At 47.8% G+C, this 24,571-nt stretch overlaps 1 long non-coding RNA gene across 1 annotated transcript in view; it reads left to right on the top strand.

Moving 5' to 3' along the window:
• LOC142720088 (uncharacterized) overlaps positions 1-24,571 on the top strand; it is a 61,993-nt gene that overhangs the window by 20,109 nt on the left and 17,313 nt on the right. The window lies entirely within an intron of this gene.

Here is a 24,571-nt window from a genome sequence, read left to right as displayed (position 1 = left end):
AGGATCACGAGAGGATGGAAGTTGGTGGACGCCAGTTTCCGGAGGACGTGGAGATGGAGAAGAAGGACGGGAAGATGGAGGTTGGCGGACGCCAGTTTCCGGAGGACGTGGAGATGGAGGAGGATCACGAGAGGATGGAAGTTGGCGGACGCCAGTTTCCGGAGGACGTGGAGATGGAGGAGGATCACGAGAGGATGGAAGTTGGCGGACGCCAGTTTCCGGAGGACGTAGAGGAGGACGGGAAGATGGAAGTTGGTGGACGCCAGTTTCCGGAGGACCTGGAGATGGAGGAAGTGAAGGATAATGATGACAAACTGGAGGTTGGCGGACGCCAATTTGCAGCTGCTGATGTGGAGATGGACGATCTTTCGGGGGCTACAGTTAACATCAGGGCCTCCAACCCCCGAAAGAGAAAGTGGCCATTTTAGTAACATCTGCCGCTTGGGGCCTATTTACCATCAGGGCCCCCAACCCCCGGGAGAGATAGCGGCCATCTTATTTCTATCTGCCGCTCGGGGCCCATTTACCATCTTTAGGTGAGGTAAGTGCCATCCACTGATGATCTTCTCACCTCACGACTCTTCTACAGCCGCCTGGACACTGAATTTCTGTTTGTTTTTTTCTGCAGTTGTCACCCCAATATTGTGGTCTTTACCACCTAAACCATCAGAAATTCCCATGAAGACTCCTCCAGTGATGAGCAGACGCGAGATCCGGTAAGTCTGACGTCTTCCGCTCGTCTTCATCTTCTCCTTGTGGTGAAGGTTTTGTGAATTTTTTTGCTTATTTGTATTTTTTCCTTTTCTAGGATCCGACTTTGGAAAATATGAAAAACGTTTTCGGTTTCTTCTGATCCAGGATCGAGCTGTGTAAGGGTGGACTAGCGGCCATATCCACGGGTGAAGAAGGACCCTCCCCCTCTTCATCTCACCGATCATCGCATGTTAAAGGGCCGGAGCCACAGAAAACCGCACAGAAATTCTACCAGATTCTATAATAAACATATTTTTGATGATGTATGGAGCGGGCTCACGCGCTGAGCCTGCCCCATACACTGCAGGTGTCAGCTTCTGACACGCTGCACTAACGGCTAGGAACAGTGATGGCGCTGTTTAACTAGTTAAATACTGCGGTCAATAGCGACCGCGGCATTTATATTGGTTTTCCTACAAAGGACATTTATGACATATCCACAGGTGTAATATCTCTAGAACGGGGCCCCTAAGCCCCATTCCATCTTACCCGGCTCCGCGGTCTTCCGGCCACGTCACTTTCTGGTTACATGTTCGAGTTACGCAAACAGCGTAACTCTCTGAGCTACGCAGTTTCCGCAACTCCCATAGAACTGAATAGTGGTTACGGAAACAGCGTAGCATGCTACGCTGCTTCTATAACTGACATTCACTACTATGGGAGTTCCGGAAACAGCGTAGCTCAGCGAGTTATGCTGTTTCCGTAACTCATCCATGTATTGCAGTGTATTGTACCAGCGATCTAATGATCACTGGTTCAAGTCCCCTAGGGGAACTAATAAAATGGGTGTAAAAAAATAAATTTAAAGTTAAAAAAAAACTTTTCCCATTTTTCCCCAAGCACAATGTAAAAATAATAAGAAAATTGGTATCGCTGCATCGGTAAAAGTCCAGAACTATTACAATATAGCATTATTTGACTCACACAGTGAACGGTGTAATTTTTTTTTATTTAAAACCCCCTACTGTCTGTATTCTTCTACCATATTACGTTATATATGGCCGCTCTGTTGTAACGGTTCACTGGGATACACTTCTTGTGATGACATCTAGAATGTGGGCAGATTCTATTTCTCTGAGCGTGACGTCCTCTAGAGAATCTGAGCGTGATGTCATGTGAAGGGCGGGGCCTGTGATCTGCATGCGTTCCGTTTGCACATAATGGCCCTCATGTTGTGACATCAAGTTTATAAATTGGGATCACACATTGACCGCGGTGTCAGTTTCTGTTGCTGGCTCTCATCATGGACGTGTCTTATAAGAAGAAGGGGATGGTGAAGATGTTTCCAATGATGAGTGTTATAGAGAAGATGGAGGTTGGCGGACGCCAGTTTCCGGAGGACGTTGAGATGGAGGAGGAGCACGAGAAGATGGAAGTTGGCGGACGCCAGTTTCCGGAGGACGTGGAGATGGAGGAGGATCACGAGAGGATGGAAGTTGGCGGACGCCAGTTTCCGGAGGACGTGGAGATGGAGGAGGATCACGAGAGGATGGAAGTTGGCGGACGCCAGTTTCCGGAGGACGTGGAGAAGGAGGACGGGAAGATGGAAGTTGGTGGACGCCAGTTTCCGGAGGACCTGGAGATGGAGGAAGTGAAGGATAATGATGACAAACTGGAGGTTGGCGGACGCCAATTTCCAGCTGCTGATGTGGAGATGGACGATCTTTCGGGGGCTACAGTTAACATCAGGGCCTCCAACCCCCGAAAGAGAAAGTGGCCATTTTAGTAACATCTGCCGCTTGGGGCCTATTTACCATCAGGGCCCCCAACCCCCGGGAGAGATAGCGGCCATCTTATTTCTATCTGCCGCTCGGGGCCCATTTACCATCTTTAGGTGAGGTAAGGGCCGTCCACTGATGATCTTCTCACCTCACGACTCTTCTACAGCCGCCTGGACACTGAATTTCTGTTTGTTTTTTTTTGCAGTTGTCACCCCAATATTGTGGTCTTTACCACCTAAACCATCAGAAATTCCCATGAAGACTCCTCCAGTGATGAGCAGACGCGAGATCCGGTAAGTCTGACGTCTTCCGCTCGTCTTCATCTTCTCCTTGTGGTGAAGGTTTTGTGAATTTTTTTGCTTATTTGTATTTTTTCCTTTTCTAGGATCCGACTTTGGAAAATATGAAAAACGTTTTCGGTTTCTTCTGATCCAGGATCGAGCTGTGTAAGGGTGGACTAGCGGCCATATCCACGGGTGAAGAAGGACCCTCCCCCTATTCATCTCACCGATCATCGCATGTTAAAGGGCCGGAGCCACAGAAAACCGCACAGAAATTCTACCAGATTCTATAATAAACATATTTTTGATGATGTATGGAGCGGGCTCACGCGCTGAGCCTGCCCCATACACTGCAGGTGTCAGCTTCTGACACGCTGCACTAACGGCTAGGAACAGTGATGGCGCTGTTTAACTAGTTAAATACTGCGGTCAATAGCGACCGCGGCATTTATATTGGTTTTCCTACGAAGGACATTTATGACATATCCACAGGTGTAATATCTCTAGAACGGGGCCCCCTAAGCCCCATTCCATCTTACCCGGCTCCGCGGTCTTCCGGCCACTTCACTTTCTGGTTACATGTTCGAGTTACGCAAACAGCGTAACTCTCTGAGCTACGCAGTTTCCGCAACTCCCATAGAACTGAATAGTAGTTACGGAAACAGCGTAGCATGCTACGCTGCTTCTATAACTGACATTCACTACTATGGGAGTTCCGGAAACAGCGTAGCTCAGCGAGTTACGCTGTTTCCGTAACTCATCCATGTATTGCAGTGTATTGTACCAGCGATCTAATGATCACTGGTTCAAGTCCCCTAGGGGAACTAATAAAATGGGTGTAAAAAAATAAATTTAAAGTTAAAAAAAAACTTTTCCCATTTTTCCCCAAGCACAATGTAAAAATAATAACAAAATTGGTATCGCTGCATCGGTAAAAGTCCAGAACTATTACAATATAGCATTATTTGACTCACACAGTGAACGGTGTAATTTTTTTTTATTTAAAACCCCCTACTGTCTGTATTCTTCTACCATATTACGTTATATATGGCCGCTCTGTTGTAACGGTTCACTGGGATACGCTTCTTGTGATGTCATCTAGAATGTGGGCAGATTCTATTTCTCTGAGCGTGACATCCTCTAGAGAATCTGAGCGTGATGTCATGTGAAGGGCGGGGCCTGTGATCTAAATGCGTTCCGTTTGCACATAATGGCCCTCATGTTGTGACATCAAGTTTATAAATTGGGATCACACATTGACCGCGGTGTCAGTTTCTGTTGCTGGCTCTCATCATGGACGTGTCTTATAAGAAGAAGGGGATGGTGAAGATGTTTCCAATGATGAGTGTTATAGAGAAGATGGAGGTTGGCGGACGCCAGTTTCCGGAGGACGTTGAGATGGAGGAGGAGCACGAGAAGATGGAAGTTAGCGGACGCCAGTTTCCGGAGGACGTGGAGATGGAGGAGGATCACGAGAGGATGGAAGTTGGTGGACGCCAGTTTCCGGAAGACGTGGAGATGGAGAAGGACGGGAAGATGGAGGTTGGCGGACGCCAGTTTCCGGAGGACGTGGAGATGGAGGAGGATCACGAGAGGATGGAAGTTGGCGGACGCCAGTTTCCGGAGGACGTGGAGATGGAGGAGGATCACGAGAGGATGGAAGTTGGCGGACGCCAGTTTCCGGAGGACGTGGAGAAGGAGGACGGGAAGATGGAAGTTGGTGGACGCCAGTTTCCGGAGGACCTGGAGATGGAGGAAGTGAAGGATAATGATGACAAACTGGAGGTTGGCGGACGCCAATTTGCAGCTGCTGATGTGGAGATGGACGATCTTTCGGGGGCTACAGTTAACATCAGGGCCTCCAACCCCCGAAAGAGAAAGTGGCCATTTTAGTAACATCTGCCGCTTGGGGCCTATTTACCATCAGGGCCCCCAACCCCCGGGAGAGATAGCGGCCATCTTATTTCTATCTGCCGCTCAGGGCCCATTTACCATCTTTAGGTGAGGTAAGTGCCGTCCACTGATGATCTTCTCACCTCACGACTCTTCTACAGCCGCCTGGACACTGAATTTCTGTTTGTTTTTTTTTTGCAGTTGTCACCCCAATATTGTGGTCTTTACCACCTAAACCATCAGAAATTCCCATGAAGACTCCTCCAGTGATGAGCAGACGCGAGATCCGGTAAGTCTGACGTCTTCCGCTCGTCTTCATCTTCTCCTTGTGGTGAAGGTTTTGTGAATTTTTTTGCTTATTTGTATTTTTTCCTTTTCTAGGATCCGACTTTGGAAAATATAAAAAACGTTTTCGGTTTCTTCTGATCCAGGATCGAGCTGTGTAAGGGTGGACTAGCGGCCATATCCACGGGTGAAGAAGGACCCTCCCCCTCTTCATCTCACCGATCATCGCATGTTAAAGGGCCGGAGCCACAGAAAACCGCACAGAAATTCTACCAGATTCTATAATAAACATATTTTTGATGATGTATGGAGCGGGCTCACGCGCTGAGCCTGCCCCATACACTGCAGGTGTCAGCTTCTGACACGCTGCACTAACGGCTAGGAACAGTGATGGCGCTGTTTAACTAGTTAAATACTACGGTCAATAGCGACCGCGGCATTTATATTGGTTTTCCTACAAAGGACATTTATGACATATCCACAGGTGTAATATCTCTAGAACGGGGCCCCCTAAGCCCCATTCCATCTTATTAGGCTCCGCGGTCTTCCGGCCACTTCACTTTCTGGTTACATGTTCGAGTTACGCAAACAGCGTAACTCTCTGAGCTACGCAGTTTCCGCAACTCCCATAGAACTGAATAGTAGTTACGGAAACAGTGTAGCATGCTACGCTGCTTCTATAACTGACATTCACTACTATGGGAGTTCCGGAAACAGCGTAGCTCAGCGAGTTACGCTGTTTCCGTAACTCATTCATGTATTGCAGTGTATTGTACCAGCGATCTAATGATCACTGGTTCAAGTCCCCTAGGGGAACTAATAAAATGGGTGTAAAAAAATAAATTTAAAGTTAAAAAAAAACTTTTCCCATTTTTCCCCAAGCACAATGTAAAAATAATAACAAAATTGGTATCGCTGCATCGGTAAAAGTCCAGAACTATTACAATATAGCATTATTTGACTCACACAGTGAACGGTGTAATTTTTTTTAATTTAAAACCCCCTACTGTCTGTATTCTTCTACCATATTACGTTATATATGGCCGCTCTGTTGTAACGGTTCACTGGGATACGCTTCTTGTGATGTCATCTAGAATGTGGGCAGATTCTATTTCTCTGAGCGTGACGTCCTCTAGAGAATCTGAGCGTGATGTCATGTGAAGGGCGGGGCCTGTGATCTGCATGCGTTCCGTTTGCACATAATGGCCCTCATGTTGTGACATCAAGTTTATAAATTGGGATCACACATTGACCGCGGTGTCAGTTTCTGTTGCTGGCTCTCATCATGGACGTGTCTTATAAGAAGAAGGGGATGGTGAAGATGTTTCCAATGATGAGTGTTATAGAGAAGATGGAGGTTGGCGGACGCCAGTTTCCGGAGGACGTTGAGATGGAGGAGGAGCACGAGAAGATGGAAGTTAGCGGACGCCAGTTTCCGGAGGACGTGGAGATGGAGGAGGATCACGAGAGGATGGAAGTTGGTGGACGCCGGTTTCCGGAGGACGTGGAGATGGAGAAGAAGGACGGGAAGATGGAGGTTGGCGGACGCCAGTTTCCGGAGGACGTGGAGATGGAGGAGGATCACGAGAGGATGGAAGTTGGCGGACGCCAGTTTCCGGAGGACGTGGAGATGGAGGAGGATCACGAGAGGATGGAAGTTGGCGGACGCCAGTTTCCGGAGGACGTGGAGAAGGAGGACGGGAAGATGGAAGTTGGTGGACGCCAGTTTCCGGAGGACCTGGAGATGGAGGAAGTGAAGGATAATGATGACAAACTGGAGGTTGGCGGACGCCAATTTGCAGCTGCTGATGTGGAGATGGACGATCTTTCGGGGGCTACAGTTAACATCAGGGCCTCCAACCCCCGAAAGAGAAAGTGGCCATTTTAGTAACATCTGCCGCTTGGGGCCTATTTACCATCAGGGCCCCCAACCCCCGGGAGAGATAGCGGCCATCTTATTTCTATCTGCCGCTCAGGGCCCATTTACCATCTTTAGGTGAGGTAAGTGCCGTCCACTGATGATCTTCTCACCTCACGACTCTTCTACAGCCGCCTGGACACTGAATTTCTGTTTGGTTTTTTTTGCAGTTGTCACCCCAATATTGTGGTCTTTACCACCTAAACCATCAGAAATTCCCATGAAGACTCCTCCAGTGATGAGCAGACGCGAGATCCGGTAAGTCTGACGTCTTCCGCTCGTCTTCATCTTCTCCTTGTGGTGAAGGTTTTGTGAATTTTTTTGCTTATTTGTATTTTTTCCTTTTCTAGGATCCGACTTTGGAAAATATAAAAAACGTTTTCGGTTTCTTCTGATCCAGGATCGAGCTGTGTAAGGGTGGACTAGCGGCCATATCCACGGGTGAAGAAGGACCCTCCCCCTCTTCATCTCACCGATCATCGCATGTTAAAGGGCCGGAGCCACAGAAAACCGCACAGAAATTCTACCAGATTCTATAATAAACATATTTTTGATGATGTATGGAGCGGGCTCACGCGCTGAGCCTGCCCCATACACTGCAGGTGTCAGCTTCTGACACGCTGCACTAACGGCTAGGAACAGTGATGGCGCTGTTTAACTAGTTAAATACTACGGTCAATAGCGACCGCGGCATTTATATTGGTTTTCCTACAAAGGACATTTATGACATATCCACAGGTGTAATATCTCTAGAACGGGGCCCCCTAAGCCCCATTCCATCTTACCCGGCTCCGCGGTCTTCCGGCCACTTCACTTTCTGGTTACATGTTCGAGTTACGCAAACAGCGTAACTCTCTGAGCCACGCAGTTTCCGCAACTCCCATAGAACTGAATAGTGGTTACGGAAACAGCGTAGCATGCTACGCTGCTTCTATAACTGACATTCACTACTATGGGAGTTCCGGAAACAGCGTAGCTCAGCGAGTTACGTTGTTTCGTAACTCATCCATGTATTGCAGTGTATTGTACCAGCGATCTAATGATCACTGGTTCAAGTCCCCTAGGGGAACTAATAAAATGGGTGTAAAAAAATAAATTTAAAGTTAAAAAAAAACTTTTCCCATTTTTCCCCAAGCACAATGTAAAAATAATAACAAAATTGGTATCGCTGCATCGGTAAAAGTCCAGAACTATTACAATATAGCATTATTTGACTCACACAGTGAACGGTGTAATTTTTTTTTATTTAAAACCCCCTACTGTCTGTATTCTTCTACCATATTACGTTATATATGGCCGCTCTGTTGTAACGGTTCACTGGGATACACTTCTTGTGATGACATCTAGAATGTGGGCAGATTCTATTTCTCTGAGCGTGACGTCCTCTAGAGAATCTGAGCGTGATGTCATGTGAAGGGCGGGGCCTGTGATCTGCATGCGTTCCGTTTGCACATAATGGCCCTCATGTTGTGACATCAAGTTTATAAATTGGGATCACACATTGACCGCGGTGTCAGTTTCTGTTGCTGGCTCTCATCATGGACGTGTCTTATAAGAAGAAGGGGATGGTGAAGATGTTTCCAATGATGAGTGTTATAGAGAAGATGGAGGTTGGCGGACGCCAGTTTCCGGAGGACGTTGAGATGGAGGAGGAGCACGAGAAGATGGAAGTTGGCGGACGCCAGTTTCCGGAGGACGTGGAGATGGAGGAGGATCACGAGAGGATGGAAGTTGGCGGACGCCAGTTTCCGGAGGACGTGGAGATGGAGGAGGATCACGAGAGGATGGAAGTTGGCGGACGCCAGTTTCCGGAGGACGTGGAGAAGGAGGACGGGAAGATGGAAGTTGGTGGACGCCAGTTTCCGGAGGACCTGGAGATGGAGGAAGTGAAGGATAATGATGACAAACTGGAGGTTGGCGGACGCCAATTTCCAGCTGCTGATGTGGAGATGGACGATCTTTCGGGGGCTACAGTTAACATCAGGGCCTCCAACCCCCGAAAGAGAAAGTGGCCATTTTAGTAACATCTGCCGCTTGGGGCCTATTTACCATCAGGGCCCCCAACCCCCGGGAGAGATAGCGGCCATCTTATTTCTATCTGCCGCTCGGGGCCCATTTACCATCTTTAGGTGAGGTAAGTGCCGTCCACTGATGATCTTCTCACCTCACGACTCTTCTACAGCCGCCTGGACACTGAATTTCTGTTTGTTTTTTTTTGCAGTTGTCACCCCAATATTGTGGTCTTTACCACCTAAACCATCAGAAATTCCCATGAAGACTCCTCCAGTGATGAGCAGACGCGAGATCCGGTAAGTCTGACGTCTTCCGCTCGTCTTCATCTTCTCCTTGTGGTGAAGGTTTTGTGAATTTTTTTGCTTATTTGTATTTTTTCCTTTTCTAGGATCCGACTTTGGAAAATATGAAAAACGTTTTCGGTTTCTTCTGATCCAGGATCGAGCTGTGTAAGGGTGGACTAGCGGCCATATCCACGGGTGAAGAAGGACCCTCCCCCTATTCATCTCACCGATCATCGCATGTTAAAGGGCCGGAGCCACAGAAAACCGCACAGAAATTCTACCAGATTCTATAATAAACATATTTTTGATGATGTATGGAGCGGGCTCACGCGCTGAGCCTGCCCCATACACTGCAGGTGTCAGCTTCTGACACGCTGCACTAACGGCTAGGAACAGTGATGGCGCTGTTTAACTAGTTAAATACTGCGGTCAATAGCGACCGCGGCATTTATATTGGTTTTCCTACGAAGGACATTTATGACATATCCACAGGTGTAATATCTCTAGAACGGGGCCCCCTAAGCCCCATTCCATCTTACCCGGCTCCGCGGTCTTCCGGCCACTTCACTTTCTGGTTACATGTTCGAGTTACGCAAACAGCGTAACTCTCTGAGCTACGCAGTTTCCGCAACTCCCATAGAACTGAATAGTAGTTACGGAAACAGCGTAGCATGCTACGCTGCTTCTATAACTGACATTCACTACTATGGGAGTTCCGGAAACAGCGTAGCTCAGCGAGTTACGCTGTTTCCGTAACTCATCCATGTATTGCAGTGTATTGTACCAGCGATCTAATGATCACTGGTTCAAGTCCCCTAGGGGAACTAATAAAATGGGTGTAAAAAAATAAATTTAAAGTTAAAAAAAACTTTTCCCATTTTTCCCCAAGCACAATGTAAAAATAATAACAAAATTGGTATCGCTGCATCGGTAAAAGTCCAGAACTATTACAATATAGCATTATTTGACTCACACAGTGAACGGTGTAATTTTTTTAAATTTAAAACCCCCTACTGTCTGTATTCTTCTACCATATTACGTTATATATGGCCGCTCTGTTGTAACGGTTCACTGGGATACGCTTCTTGTGATGTCATCTAGAATGTGGGCAGATTCTATTTCTCTGAGCGTGACGTCCTCTAGAGAATCTGAGCGTGATGTCATGTGAAGGGCGGGGCCTGTGATCTGCATGCGTTCCGTTTGCACATAATGGCCCTCATGTTGTGACATCAAGTTTATAAATTGGGATCACACATTGACCGCGGTGTCAGTTTCTGTTGCTGGCTCTCATCATGGACGTGTCTTATAAGAAGAAGGGGATGGTGAAGATGTTTCCAATGATGAGTGTTATAGAGAAGATGGAGGTTGGCGGACGCCAGTTTCCGGAGGACGTTGAGATGGAGGAGGAGCACGAGAAGATGGAAGTTAGCGGACGCCAGTTTCCGGAGGACGTGGAGATGGAGGAGGATCACGAGAGGATGGAAGTTGGTGGACGCCGGTTTCCGGAGGACGTGGAGATGGAGAAGAAGGACAGGAAGATGGAGGTTGGCGGACGCCAGTTTCCGGAGGACGTGGAGATGGAGGAGGATCACGAGAGGATGGAAGCTGGCGGACGCCAGTTTCCGGAGGACGTGGAGATGGAGGAGGATCACGAGAGGATGGAAGTTGGCGGACGCCAGTTTCCGGAGGACGTGGAGGAGGACGGGAAGATGGAAGTTGGTGGACGCCAGTTTCCGGAGGACCTGGAGATGGAGGAAGTGAAGGATAATGATGACAAACTGGAGGTTGGCGGACGCCAATTTGCAGCTGCTGATGTGGAGACGGACGATCTTTCGGGGGCTACAGTTAACATCAGGGCCTCCAACCCCCGAAAGAGAAAGTGGCCATTTTAGTAACATCTGCCGCTTGGGGCCTATTTACCATCAGGGCCCCCAACCCCCGGGAGAGATAGCGGCCATCTTATTTCTATCTGCCGCTCAGGGCCCATTTACCATCTTTAGGTGAGGTAAGTGCCGTCCACTGATGATCTTCTCACCTCACGACTCTTCTACAGCTGCCTGGACACTGAATTTCTGTTTGTTTTTTTTTGCAGTTGTCACCCCAATATTGTGGTCTTTACCACCTAAACCATCAGAAATTCCCATGAAGACTCCTCCAGTGATGAGCAGACGCGAGATCCGGTAAGTCTGACGTCTTCCGCTCGTCTTCATCTTCTCCTTGTGGTGAAGGTTTTGTGAATTTTTTTGCTTATTTGTATTTTTTCCTTTTCTAGGATCCGACTTTGGAAAATATAAAAAACGTTTTCGGTTTCTTCTGATCCAGGATCGAGCTGTGTAAGGGTGGACTAGCGGCCATATCCACGGGTGAAGAAGGACCCTCCCCCTCTTCATCTCACCGATCATCGCATGTTAAAGGGCCGGAGCCACAGAAAACCGCACAGAAATTCTACCAGATTCTATAATAAACATATTTTTGATGATGTATGGAGCGGGCTCACGCGCTGAGCCTGCCCCATACACTGCAGGTGTCAGCTTCTGACACGCTGCACTAACGGCTAGGAACAGTGATGGCGCTGTTTAACTAGTTAAATACTACGGTCAATAGCGACCGCGGCATTTATATTGGTTTTCCTACAAAGGACATTTATGACATATCCACAGGTGTAATATCTCTAGAACGGGGCCCCCTAAGCCCCATTCCATCTTACCCGGCTCCGCGGTCTTCCGGCCACTTCACTTTCTGGTTACATGTTCGAGTTACGCAAACAGCGTAACTCTCTGAGCCACGCAGTTTCCGCAACTCCCATAGAACTGAATAGTGGTTACGGAAACAGCGTAGCATGCTACGCTGCTTCTATAACTGACATTCACTACTATGGGAGTTCCGGAAACAGCGTAGCTCAGCGAGTTACGCTGTTTCGTAACTCATCCATGTATTGCAGTGTATTGTACCAGCGATCTAATGATCACTGGTTCAAGTCCCCTAGGGGAACTAATAAAATGGGTGTAAAAAAATAAATTTAAAGTTAAAAAAAAACTTTTCCCATTTTTCCCCAAGCACAATGTAAAAATAATAACAAAATTGGTATCGCTGCATCGGTAAAAGTCCAGAACTATTACAATATAGCATTATTTGACTCACACAGTGAACGGTGTAATTTTTTTTTATTTAAAACCCCCTACTGTCTGTATTCTTCTACCATATTACGTTATATATGGCCGCTCTGTTGTAACGGTTCACTGGGATACGCTTCTTGTGATGTCATCTAGAATGTGGGCAGATTCTATTTCTCTGAGCGTGACATCCTCTAGAGAATCTGAGCGTGATGTCATGTGAAGGGCGGGGCCTGTGATCTAAATGCGTTCCGTTTGCACATAATGGCCCTCATGTTGTGACATCAAGTTTATAAATTGGGATCACACATTGACCGCGGTGTCAGTTTCTGTTGCTGGCTCTCATCATGGACGTGTCTTATAAGAAGAAGGGGATGGTGAAGATGTTTCCAATGATGAGTGTTATAGAGAAGATGGAGGTTGGCGGACGCCAGTTTCCGGAGGACGTTGAGATGGAGGAGGAGCACGAGAAGATGGAAGTTAGCGGACGCCAGTTTCCGGAGGACGTGGAGATGGAGGAGGATCACGAGAGGATGGAAGTTGGTGGACGCCAGTTTCCGGAGGACGTGGAGATGGAGAAGGACGGGAAGATGGAGGTTGGCGGACGCCAGTTTCCGGAGGACGTGGAGATGGAGGAGGATCACGAGAGGATGGAAGTTGGCGGACGCCAGTTTCCGGAGGACGTGGAGATGGAGGAGGATCACGAGAGGATGGAAGTTGGCGGACGCCAGTTTCCGGAGGACGTGGAGAAGGAGGACGGGAAGATGGAAGTTGGTGGACGCCAGTTTCCGGAGGACCTGGAGATGGAGGAAGTGAAGGATAATGATGACAAACTGGAGGTTGGCGGACGCCAATTTGCAGCTGCTGATGTGGAGATGGACGATCTTTCGGGGGCTACAGTTAACATCAGGGCCTCCAACCCCCGAAAGAGAAAGTGGCCATTTTAGTAACATCTGCCGCTTGGGGCCTATTTACCATCAGGGCCCCCAACCCCCGGGAGAGATAGCGGCCATCTTATTTCTATCTGCCGCTCAGGGCCCATTTACCATCTTTAGGTGAGGTAAGTGCCGTCCACTGATGATCTTCTCACCTCACGACTCTTCTACAGCCGCCTGGACACTGAATTTCTGTTTGTTTTTTTTTTGCAGTTGTCACCCCAATATTGTGGTCTTTACCACCTAAACCATCAGAAATTCCCATGAAGACTCCTCCAGTGATGAGCAGACGCGAGATCCGGTAAGTCTGACGTCTTCCGCTCGTCTTCATCTTCTCCTTGTGGTGAAGGTTTTGTGAATTTTTTTGCTTATTTGTATTTTTTCCTTTTCTAGGATCCGACTTTGGAAAATATAAAAAACGTTTTCGGTTTCTTCTGATCCAGGATCGAGCTGTGTAAGGGTGGACTAGCGGCCATATCCACGGGTGAAGAAGGACCCTCCCCCTCTTCATCTCACCGATCATCGCATGTTAAAGGGCCGGAGCCACAGAAAACCGCACAGAAATTCTACCAGATTCTATAATAAACATATTTTTGATGATGTATGGAGCGGGCTCACGCGCTGAGCCTGCCCCATACACTGCAGGTGTCAGCTTCTGACACGCTGCACTAACGGCTAGGAACAGTGATGGCGCTGTTTAACTAGTTAAATACTACGGTCAATAGCGACCGCGGCATTTATATTGGTTTTCCTACAAAGGACATTTATGACATATCCACAGGTGTAATATCTCTAGAACGGGGCCCCCTAAGCCCCATTCCATCTTATTAGGCTCCGCGGTCTTCCGGCCACTTCACTTTCTGGTTACATGTTCGAGTTACGCAAACAGCGTAACTCTCTGAGCTACGCAGTTTCCGCAACTCCCATAGAACTGAATAGTAGTTACGGAAACAGTGTAGCATGCTACGCTGCTTCTATAACTGACATTCACTACTATGGGAGTTCCGGAAACAGCGTAGCTCAGCGAGTTACGCTGTTTCCGTAACTCATTCATGTATTGCAGTGTATTGTACCAGCGATCTAATGATCACTGGTTCAAGTCCCCTAGGGGAACTAATAAAATGGGTGTAAAAAAATAAATTTAAAGTTAAAAAAAAACTTTTCCCATTTTTCCCCAAGCACAATGTAAAAATAATAACAAAATTGGTATCGCTGCATCGGTAAAAGTCCAGAACTATTACAATATAGCATTATTTGACTCACACAGTGAACGGTGTAATTTTTTTTAATTTAAAACCCCCTACTGTCTGTATTCTTCTACCATATTACGTTATATATGGCCGCTCTGTTGTAACGGTTCACTGGGATACGCTTCTTGTGATGTCATCTAGAATGTGGGCAGATTCTATTTCTCTGAGCGTGACGTCCTCTAGAGAATCTGAGCGTGATGTCATGTGAAGGGCGGGGCCTGTGATCTGCATGCGTTCCGTTTGCACATAATGGCCCTCATGTTGTGACATCAAGTTTATAAATTGGGATCACACATTGACCGCGGTGTCAGTTTCTGTTGCTGGCTCTCATCATGGACGTGTCTTATAAGAAGAAGGGGATGGTGAAGATGTTTCCAATGATGAGTGTTATAGAGAAGATGGAGGTTGGCGGACGCCAGTTTCCGGAGGACGTTGAGATGGAGGAGGAGCACGAGAAGATGGAAGTTAGCGGACGCCAGTTTCCGGAGGACGTGGAGATGGAGGAGGATCACGAGAGGATGGAAGTTGGTGGACGCCGGTTTCCGGAGGACGTGGAGATGGAGAAGAAGGACGGGAAGATGGAGGTTGGCGGACGCCAGTTTCCGGAGGACGTGGAGATGGAGGAGGATCACGAGAGGATGGAAGTTGGCGGACGCCAGTTTCCGGAGGACGTGGAGATGGAGGAGGATCACGAGAGGATGGAAGTTGGCGGACGCCAGTTTCCGGAGGACGTGGAGAAGGAGGACGGGAAGATGGAAGTTGGTGGACGCCAGTTTCCGGAGGACCTGGAGATGGAGGAAGTGAAGGATAATGATGACAAACTGGAGGTTGGCGGACGCCAATTTGCAGCTGCTGATGTGGAGATGGACGATCTTTCGGGGGCTACAGTTAACATCAGGGCCTCCAACCCCCGAAAGAGAAAGTGGCCATTTTAGTAACATCTGCCGCTTGGGGCCTATTTACCATCAGGGCCCCCAACCCCCGGGAGAGATAGCGGCCATCTTATTTCTATCTGCCGCTCAGGGCCCATTTACCATCTTTAGGTGAGGTAAGTGCCGTCCACTGATGATCTTCTCACCTCACGACTCTTCTACAGCCGCCTGGACACTGAATTTCTGTTTGGTTTTTTTTGCAGTTGTCACCCCAATATTGTGGTCTTTACCACCTAAACCATCAGAAATTCCCATGAAGACTCCTCCAGTGATGAGCAGACGCGAGATCCGGTAAGTCTGACGTCTTCCGCTCGTCTTCATCTTCTCCTTGTGGTGAAGGTTTTGTGAATTTTTTTGCTTATTTGTATTTTTTCCTTTTCTAGGATCCGACTTTGGAAAATATAAAAAACGTTTTCGGTTTCTTCTGATCCAGGATCGAGCTGTGTAAGGGTGGACTAGCGGCCATATCCACGGGTGAAGAAGGACCCTCCCCCTCTTCATCTCACCGATCATCGCATGTTAAAGGGCCGGAGCCACAGAAAACCGCACAGAAATTCTACCAGATTCTATAATAAACATATTTTTGATGATGTATGGAGCGGGCTCACGCGCTGAGCCTGCCCCATACACTGCAGGTGTCAGCTTCTGACACGCTGCACTAACGGCTAGGAACAGTGATGGCGCTGTTTAACTAGTTAAATACTACGGTCAATAGCGACCGCGGCATTTATATTGGTTTTCCTACAAAGGACATTTATGACATATCCACAGGTGTAATATCTCTAGAACGGGGCCCCCTAAGCCCCATTCCATCTTACCCGGCTCCGCGGTCTTCCGGCCACTTCACTTTCTGGTTACATGTTCGAGTTACGCAAACAGCGTAACTCTCTGAGCCACGCAGTTTCCGCAACTCCCATAGAACTGAATAGTGGTTACGGAAACAGCGTAGCATGCTACGCTGCTTCTATAACTGACATTCACTACTATGGGAGTTCCGGAAACAGCGTAGCTCAGCGAGTTACGTTGTTTCGTAACTCATCCATGTATTGCAGTGTATTGTACCAGCGATCTAATGATCACTGGTTCAAGTCCCCTAGGGGAACTAATAAAATGGGTGTAAAAAAATAAATTTAAAGTTAAAAAAAAACTTTTCCCATTTTTCCCCAAGCACAATGTAAAAATAATAACAAAATTGGTATCGCTGCATCGGTAAAAGTCCAGAACTATTACAATATAGCATTATTTGACTCACACAGTGAACGGTGTAATTTTTTTTTATTTAAAACCCCCTACTGTCTGTATTCTTCTACCATATTACGTTATATATGGCCGCTCTGTTGTAACGGTTCACTGGGATACACTTCTTGTGATGACATCTAGAATGTGGGCAGATTCTATTTCTCTGAGCGTGACGTCCTCTAGAGAATCTGAGCGTGATGTCATGTGAAGGGCGGGGCCTGTGATCTGCATGCGTTCCGTTTGCACATAATGGCCCTCATGTTGTGACATCAAGTTTATAAATTGGGATCACACATTGACCGCGGTGTCAGTTTCTGTTGCTGGCTCTCATCATGGACGTGTCTTATAAGAAGAAGGGGATGGTGAAGATGTTTCCAATGATGAGTGTTATAGAGAAGATGGAGGTTGGCGGACGCCAGTTTCCGGAGGACGTTGAGATGGAGGAGGAGCACGAGAAGATGGAAGTTGGCGGACGCCAGTTTCCGGAGGACGTGGAGATGGAGGAGGATCACGAGAGGATGGAAGTTGGCGGACGCCAGTTTCCGGAGGACGTGGAGATGGAGGAGGATCACGAGAGGATGGAAGTTGGCGGACGCCAGTTTCCGGAGGACGTGGAGAAGGAGGACGGGAAGATGGAAGTTGGTGGACGCCAGTTTCCGGAGGACCTGGAGATGGAGGAAGTGAAGGATAATGATGACAAACTGGAGGTTGGCGGACGCCAATTTCCAGCTGCTGATGTGGAGATGGACGATCTTTCGGGGGCTACAGTTAACATCAGGGCCTCCAACCCCCGAAAGAGAAAGTGGCCATTTTAGTAACATCTGCCGCTTGGGGCCTATTTACCATCAGGGCCCCCAACCCCCGGGAGAGATAGCGGCCATCTTATTTCTATCTGCCGCTCGGGGCCCATTTACCATCTTTAGGTGAGGTAAGTGCCGTCCACTGATGATCTTCTCACCTCACGACTCTTCTACAGCCGCCTGGACACTGAATTTCTGTTTGTTTTTTTTTGCAGTTGTCACCCCAATATTGTGGTCTTTACCACCTAAACCATCAGAAATTCCCATGAAGACTCCTCCAGTGATGAGCAGACGCGAGATCCGGTAAGTCTGACGTCTTCCGCTCGTCTTCATCTTCTCCTTGTGGTGAAGGTTTTGTGAATTTTTTTGCTTATTTGTATTTTTTCCTTTTCTAGGATCCGACTTTGGAAAATATGAAAAACGTTTTCGGTTTCTTCTGATCCAGGATCGAGCTGTGTAAGGGTGGACTAGCGGCCATATCCACGGGTGAAGAAGGACCCTCCCCCTATTCATCTCACCGATCATCGCATGTTAAAGGGCCGGAGCCACAGAAAACCGCACAGAAATTCTACCAGATTCTATAATAAACATATTTTTGATGATGTATGGAGCGGGCTCACGCGCTGAGCCTGCCCCATACACTGCAGGTGTCAGCTTCTGACACGCTGCACTAACGGCTAGGAACAGTGATGGCGCTGTTTAACTAGTTAAATACTGCGGTCAATAGCGACCGCGGCATTTATATTGGTTTTCCTACGAAGGACATTTATGACATATCCACAGGTGTAATATCTCTAGAACGGGGCCCCCTAAGCCCCATTCCATCTTACCCGGCTCCGCGGTCTTCCGGCCACTTCACTTTCTGGTTACATGTTCGAGTTACGCAAACAGCGTAACTCTCTGAGCTACGCAGTTTCCGCAACTCCCATAGAACTGAATAGTAGTTACGGAAACAGCGTAGCATGCTACGCTGCTTCTATAACTGACATTCACTACTATGGGAGTTCCGGAAACAGCGTAGCTCAGCGAGTTACGCTGTTTCCGTAACTCATCCATGTATTGCAGTGTATTGTACCAGCGATCTAATGATCACTGGTTCAAGTCCCCTAGGGGAACTAATAAAATGGGTGTAAAAAAATAAATTTAAAGTTAAAAAAAAACTTTTCCCATTTTTCCCCAAGCACAATGTAAAAATAATAACAAAATTGGTATCGCTGCATCGGTAAAAGTCCAGAACTATTACAATATAGCATTATTTGACTCACACAGTGAACGGTGTAATTTTTTTAAATTTAAAACCCCCTACTGTCTGTATTCTTCTACCATATTACGTTATATATGGCCGCTCTGTTGTAACGGTTCACTGGGATACGCTTCTTGTGATGTCATCTAGAATGTGGGCAGATTCTATTTCTCTGAGCGTGACGTCCTCTAGAGAATCTGAGCGTGATGTCATGTGAAGGGCGGGGCCTGTGATCTGCATGCGTTCCGTTTGCACATAATGGCCCTCATGTTGTGACATCAAGTTTATAAATTGGGATCACACATTGACCGCGGTGTCAGTTTCTGTTGCTGGCTCTCATCATGGACGTGTCTTATAAGAAGAAGGGGATGGTGAAGATGTTTCCAATGATGAGTGTTATAGAGAAGATGGAGGTTGGCGGACGCCAGTTTCCGGAGGACGTTGAGATGGAGGAGGAGCACGAGAAGATGGAAGTTAGCGGACGCCAGTTTCCGGAGGACGTGGAGATGGAGGAGGATCACGAGAGGATGGAAGTTGGTGGACGCCGGTTTCCGGAGGACGTGGAGATGGAGAAGAAGGACAGGAAGATGGAGGTTGGCGGACGCCAGTTTCCGGAGGACGTGGAGATGGAGGAGGATCACGAGAGGATGGAAGCTGGCGGACGCCAGTTTCCGGAGGACGTGGAGATGGAGGAGGATCACGAGAGGATGGAAGTTGGCGGACGCCAGTTTCCGGAGGACGTGGAGGAGGACGGGAAGATGGAAGTTGGTGGACGCCAGTTTCCGGAGGACCTGGAGATGGAGGAAGTGAAGGATAATGATGACAAACTGGAGGTTGGCGGACGCCAATTTGCAGCTGCTGATGTGGAGACGGACGATCTTTCGGGGGCTACAGTTAACATCAGGGCCTCCAACCCCCGAAAGAGAAAGTGGCCATTTTAGTAACATCTGCCGCTTGGGGCCTATTTACCATCAGGGCCCCCAACCCCCGGGAGAGATAGCGGCCATCTTATTTCTATCTGCCGCTCAGGGCCCATTTACCATCTTTAGGTGAGGTAAGTGCCGTCCACTGATGATCTTCTCACCTCACGACTCTTCTACAGCTGCCTGGACACTGAATTTCTGTTTGTTTTTTTTTGCAGTTGTCACCCCAATATTGTGGTCTTTACCACCTAAACCATCAGAAATTCCCATGAAGACTCCTCCAGTGATGAGCAGACGCGAGATCCGGTAAGTCTGACGTCTTCCGCTCGTCTTCATCTTCTCCTTGTGGTGAAGGTTTTGTGAATTTTTTTGCTTATTTGTATTTTTTCCTTTTCTAGGATCCGACTTTGGAAAATATAAAAAACGTTTTCGGTTTCTTCTGATCCAGGATCGAGCTGTGTAAGGGTGGACTAGCGGCCATATCCACGGGTGAAGAAGGACCCTCCCCCTCTTCATCTCACCGATCATCGCATGTTAAAGGGCCGGAGCCACAGAAAACCGCACAGAAATTCTACCAGATTCTATAATAAACATATTTTTGATGATGTATGGAGCGGGCTCACGCGCTGAGCCTGCCCCATACACTGCAGGTGTCAGCTTCTGACACGCTGCACTAACGGCTAGGAACAGTGATGGCGCTGTTTAACTAGTTAAATACTACGGTCAATAGCGACCGCGGCATTTATATTGGTTTTCCTACAAAGGACATTTATGACATATCCACAGGTGTAATATCTCTAGAACGGGGCCCCCTAAGCCCCATTCCATCTTACCCGGCTCCGCGGTCTTCCGGCCACTTCACTTTCTGGTTACATGTTCGAGTTACGCAAACAGCGTAACTCTCTGAGCCACGCAGTTTCCGCAACTCCCATAGAACTGAATAGTGGTTACGGAAACAGCGTAGCATGCTACGCTGCTTCTATAACTGACATTCACTACTATGGGAGTTCCGGAAACAGCGTAGCTCAGCGAGTTACGCTGTTTCGTAACTCATCCATGTATTGCAGTGTATTGTACCAGCGATCTAATGATCACTGGTTCAAGTCCCCTAGGGGAACTAATAAAATGGGTGTAAAAAAATAAATTTAAAGTTAAAAAAAAACTTTTCCCATTTTTCCCCAAGCACAATGTAAAAATAATAACAAAATTGGTATCGCTGCATCGGTAAAAGTCCAGAACTATTACAATATAGCATTATTTGACTCACACAGTGAACGGTGTAATTTTTTTTTATTTAAAACCCCCTACTGTCTGTATTCTTCTACCATATTACGTTATATATGGCCGCTCTGTTGTAACGGTTCACTGGGATACACTTCTTGTGATGACATCTAGAATGTGGGCAGATTCTATTTCTCTGAGCGTGACGTCCTCTAGAGAATCTGAGCGTGATGTCATGTGAAGGGCGGGGCCTGTGATCTGCATGCGTTCCGTTTGCACATAATGGCCCTCACGTTGTGACATCAAGTTTATAAATTGGGATCACACATTGACCGCGGTGTCAGTTTCTGTTGCTGGCTCTCATCATGGACGTGTCTTATAAGAAGAAGGGGATGGTGAAGATGTTTCCAATGATGAGTGTTATAGAGAAGATGGAGGTTGGCGGACGCCAGTTTCCGGAGGACGTTGAGATGGAGGAGGAGCACGAGAAGATGGAAGTTGGCGGACGCCAGTTTCCGGAGGACGTGGAGATGGAGGAGGATCACGAGAGGATGGAAGTTGGCGGACGCCAGTTTCCGGAGGACGTGGAGATGGAGGAGGATCACGAGAGGATGGAAGTTGGCGGACGCCAGTTTCCGGAGGACGTGGAGAAGGAGGACGGGAAGATGGAAGTTGGTGGACGCCAGTTTCCGGAGGACCTGGAGATGGAGGAAGTGAAGGATAATGATGACAAACTGGAGGTTGGCGGACGCCAATTTCCAGCTGCTGATGTGGAGATGGACGATCTTTCGGGGGCTACAGTTAACATCAGGGCCTCCAACCCCCGAAAGAGAAAGTGGCCATTTTAGTAACATCTGCCGCTTGGGGCCTATTTACCATCAGGGCCCCCAACCCCCGGGAGAGATAGCGGCCATCTTATTTCTATCTGCCGCTCGGGGCCCATTTACCATCTTTAGGTGAGGTAAGTGCCGTCCACTGATGATCTTCTCACCTCACGACTCTTCTACAGCCGCCTGGACACTGAATTTCTGTTTGTTTTTTTTTGCAGTTGTCACCCCAATATTGTGGTCTTTACCACCTAAACCATCAGAAATTCCCATGAAGACTCCTCCAGTGATGAGCAGACGCGAGATCCGGTAAGTCTGACGTCTTCCGCTCGTCTTCATCTTCTCCTTGTGGTGAAGGTTTTGTGAATTTTTTTGCTTATTTGTATTTTTTCCTTTTCTAGGATCCGACTTTGGAAAATATGAAAAACGTTTTCGGTTTCTTCTGATCCAGGATCGAGCTGTGTAAGGGTGGACTAGCGGCCATATCCACGGGTGAAGAAGGACCCTCCCCCTATTCATCTCACCGATCATCGCATGTTAAAGGGCCGGAGCCACAGAAAACCGCACAGAAATTCTACCAGATTCTATAATAAACATATTTTTGATGATGTATGGAGCGGGCTCACGCGCTGAGCCTGCCCCATACACTGCAGGTGTCAGCTTCTGACACGCTGCACTAACGGCTAGGAACAGTGATGGCGCTGTTTAACTAGTTAAATACTGCGGTCAATAGCGACCGCGGCATTTATATTGGTTTTCCTACGAAGGACATTTATGACATATCCACAGGTGTAATATCTCTAGAACGGGGCCCCCTAAGCCCCATTCCATCTTACCCGGCTCCGCGGTCTTCCGGCCACTTCACTTTCTGGTTACATGTTCGAGTTACGCAAACAGCGTAACTCTCTGAGCTACGCAGTTTCCGCAACTCCCATAGAACTGAATAGTAGTTACGGAAACAGCGTAGCATGCTACGCTGCTTCTATAACTGACATTCACTACTATGGGAGTTCCGGAAACAGCGTAGCTCAGCGAGTTACGCTGTTTCCGTAACTCATCCATGTATTGCAGTGTATTGTACCAGCGATCTAATGATCACTGGTTCAAGTCCCCTAGGGGAACTAATAAAATGGGTGTAAAAAAATAAATTTAAAGTTAAAAAAAAACTTTTCCCATTTTTCCCCAAGCACAATGTAAAAATAATAACAAAATTGGTATCGCTGCATCGGTAAAAGTCCAGAACTATTACAATATAGCATTATTTGACTCACACAGTGAACGGTGTAATTTTTTTAAATTTAAAACCCCCTACTGTCTGTATTCTTCTACCATATTACGTTATATATGGCCGCTCTGTTGTAACGGTTCACTGGGATACGCTTCTTGTGATGTCATCTAGAATGTGGGCAGATTCTATTTCTCTGAGCGTGACGTCCTCTAGAGAATCTGAGCGTGATGTCATGTGAAGGGCGGGGCCTGTGATCTGCATGCGTTCCGTTTGCACATAATGGCCCTCATGTTGTGACATCAAGTTTATAAATTGGGATCACACATTGACCGCGGTGTCAGTTTCTGTTGCTGGCTCTCATCATGGACGTGTCTTATAAGAAGAAGGGGATGGTGAAGATGTTTCCAATGATGAGTGTTATAGAGAAGATGGAGGTTGGCGGACGCCAGTTTCCGGAGGACGTTGAGATGGAGGAGGAGCACGAGAAGATGGAAGTTAGCGGACGCCAGTTTCCGGAGGACGTGGAGATGGAGGAGGATCACGAGAGGATGGAAGTTGGTGGACGCCGGTTTCCGGAGGACGTGGAGATGGAGAAGAAGGACAGGAAGATGGAGGTTGGCGGACGCCAGTTTCCGGAGGACGTGGAGATGGAGGAGGATCACGAGAGGATGGAAGCTGGCGGACGCCAGTTTCCGGAGGACGTGGAGATGGAGGAGGATCACGAGAGGATGGAAGTTGGCGGACGCCAGTTTCCGGAGGACGTGGAGGAGGACGGGAAGATGGAAGTTGGTGGACGCCAGTTTCCGGAGGACCTGGAGATGGAGGAAGTGAAGGATAATGATGACAAACTGGAGGTTGGCGGACGCCAATTTGCAGCTGCTGATGTGGAGACGGACGATCTTTCGGGGGCTACAGTTAACATCAGGGCCTCCAACCCCCGAAAGAGAAAGTGGCCATTTTAGTAACATCTGCCGCTTGGGGCCTATTTACCATCAGGGCCCCCAACCCCCGGGAGAGATAGCGGCCATCTTATTTCTATCTGCCGCTCAGGGCCCATTTACCATCTTTAGGTGAGGTAAGTGCCGTCCACTGATGATCTTCTCACCTCACGACTCTTCTACAGCTGCCTGGACACTGAATTTCTGTTTGTTTTTTTTTGCAGTTGTCACCCCAATATTGTGGTCTTTACCACCTAAACCATCAGAAATTCCCATGAAGACTCCTCCAGTGATGAGCAGACGCGAGATCCGGTAAGTCTGACGTCTTCCGCTCGTCTTCATCTTCTCCTTGTGGTGAAGGTTTTGTGAATTTTTTTGCTTATTTGTATTTTTTCCTTTTCTAGGATCCGACTTTGGAAAATATAAAAAACGTTTTCGGTTTCTTCTGATCCAGGATCGAGCTGTGTAAGGGTGGACTAGCGGCCATATCCACGGGTGAAGAAGGACCCTCCCCCTCTTCATCTCACCGATCATCGCATGTTAAAGGGCCGGAGCCACAGAAAACCGCACAGAAATTCTACCAGATTCTATAATAAACATATTTTTGATGATGTATGGAGCGGGCTCACGCGCTGAGCCTGCCCCATACACTGCAGGTGTCAGCTTCTGACACGCTGCACTAACGGCTAGGAACAGTGATGGCGCTGTTTAACTAGTTAAATACTACGGTCAATAGCGACCGCGGCATTTATATTGGTTTTCCTACAAAGGACA

The sequence above is a fragment of the Rhinoderma darwinii genome, unplaced genomic scaffold, assembly GCF_050947455.1.
Source record: "Rhinoderma darwinii isolate aRhiDar2 unplaced genomic scaffold, aRhiDar2.hap1 Scaffold_490, whole genome shotgun sequence".
Taxonomy (NCBI): domain Eukaryota; kingdom Metazoa; phylum Chordata; class Amphibia; order Anura; family Rhinodermatidae; genus Rhinoderma; species Rhinoderma darwinii.
Note: the sequence above shows the minus strand (reverse complement) of the source record. Positions and strands in the feature narration are given on the sequence as shown.